General features: G+C 44.5%; 1 long non-coding RNA gene across 1 annotated transcript in view; it reads right to left on the bottom strand.

Annotated features, from left to right (window-relative positions):
• Positions 1 to 2,063, bottom strand: part of LOC105530969 — a 49,022-nt gene that overhangs the window by 25,145 nt on the left and 21,814 nt on the right. Inside the window, exon 2 of the long non-coding RNA XR_001004719.1 lies at positions 683 to 776. This is a non-coding gene — a long non-coding RNA (uncharacterized LOC105530969). The remainder of the gene's footprint in view (positions 1 to 682; positions 777 to 2,063) is intronic.

The following is a 2,063-nucleotide window of genomic DNA, read 5'->3' as shown; positions in this document are numbered from 1 at the left end:
GATCTCCTGACCTCGTGATCTGCCTGTCTCGGCCTCCCAAAGTGCTGGGATTACAGGCTTGAACCACCGTGCCTGGCCTGCCTGCATTTATTTTTATAAATGCACATCTCTGGACCTAAAAATGCTTATCCATGTGACCTTTGAAACCATCTCAAATAATAGCTGAAACTTATTCAGTGTTTTGGGGCCTGAACTATTTCCAAGCCCTTCATGGTAAGAATTTATTTATTCCTCACTGAGAGGAGGGGAGGGGGAGGAGAATAATACTACTGACTTCAACTACTGCTATGTGAGGATTCTCTGGCTGGTATATGTAAAGTGCTCAGAACCGTGTCTGATTGGAAGAAGATACATGCAACCATTTGCTGTTAGTATTATCTTTGCCATTTTACAGATGCCAAAATGCAGGCAAGTGTAGGGATACTGACTTGCTTAAGGGCCCGAGATGGTGGAACCAAATTCAGACACTGAGTCCGGAGCCTAGACACTAATCCCTGGTGTTTTTCACCTTCCACACTCTTGGAAACACTTCAACTCACCTAGAAGAAGTGCTGGCTGCTTGTCACCTGGATGCAAAGGTGTGGGGTATGGTGCCTGCTTCTCTGACCAGTGAAGTTGGTGTGCAGTTTAGGACTGGAGGAAGGAGGAGTCAGATGTCTACTCAGAAATGTCAGGAACTCACCTGCTAAGCTGCCCCATCCAGGGAGAATGCTGAAACTTTATCTACTCCGAACAGAATCTTCAGAGGAAGGAGATGCTGTCTGTCTTCACTGTTCCTGCAATGCAGAACCAAGCATTCCGGCTTTGAACAAAGGCATTGACTATAAGTTACTGGCTCGAGTATTCTACATGCCTAGTCCTGGGGGAGAGGCGGTGGACTTGAATCCAGCCTGTTCTATAAGTGTGCAATGCCTAATGGTCCAAAAGATGTTGCAGATGAAGTTTTTGATCTTTCTGAGACTAATCTGTTTTTTACCACTCCAGAGGCCCTCATTTGCATCCTGACATATTGATTTAGTAAATAAAACTGTTCCATTTCTTCCATACAGCAGATCCCTAAAGGGTCTTAACCTGACCAATGGAGGCCAGTTGAACTTACGATAGGGACCTGAAAGTGCCTCCTGGCTGCTTCAGAGAGTTGAGATTTAATCTACTAATTTAGACTTCCAAACAGCCCCAGACAATGAACAGCTTATGCTGTGTGCATTTTTCAAACATTCAGAAAATGCTTTTGCTGTTAAAAACTTCTATCTTCTTTCCTCTGCCTTTTAAGGAGAGTACCAATTGTAAGGCTTCGTTTAGAACAACTTTTTTGTCTGTTTTTGTTTCTGTTTTTTCCTTAAGCAACGGAATCTCACTCCGTTACCCAGGATGGAGTGCAGTGGCACAATCACAGCTCACTGAAGCCTTAGACTTCTTGGGCTGAAGTGATCCCAGCCTCCTGAGTAGCTAGAACCATGCCTGGCTAATTTCTTAATTTTTTTTAGAGGCGGGATCTCATTATGTTTCCCGGTCTGGTCTCCAACTCCTAGCCTCAAGCAGTGCTCCCACCTTGATCTCCCAAAGTTCTGGGATTATAGGTGTGAGCCACTGTACTCAGTCTAGAACAAGTTTCTAATGCAGACTCATCTCAACCTGTTGAGAAGCAGTTGTTGTTGTTGTTGTTGTTGTGTGTGTGTGTGTGTGTGTGTATGTTTAAGTCAGGTTTACTGAGGTATAATTTGCCACAGTAAAATTTGCATTTCTTAGGTCTACACATCTACAGTTTTAACAAATGTAAGCTGTACCACTATTACCACAATTATGACAGATAATAGATAATATTTCATCTTTCCCCCTAAAGTTCCCTCATGCCCCTTTGTAGTCAATCTCTTCCCCATCCCAATCCTTGGCAGCCACTGTCCTGGTGTTTGCCTCTGTAGCTGTATCTTTTTTTTTTTGGCAGAGTCTCAGTCTGTCGCCCAGGCTGGATGAAGTGGCATGATCTTGACTCACTGCAGCCTCCACCTCGCGGGTTCAAGCGATTCTCCTGCCTCAGCCTCCCGAGTAGCTGGGATTACAGG

This window comes from Mandrillus leucophaeus, unplaced genomic scaffold, assembly GCF_000951045.1.
Source record: "Mandrillus leucophaeus isolate KB7577 unplaced genomic scaffold, Mleu.le_1.0 Scaffold858, whole genome shotgun sequence".
Taxonomy (NCBI): Eukaryota; Metazoa; Chordata; class Mammalia; order Primates; family Cercopithecidae; genus Mandrillus; species Mandrillus leucophaeus.
Note: the sequence above shows the minus strand (reverse complement) of the source record. Positions and strands in the feature narration are given on the sequence as shown.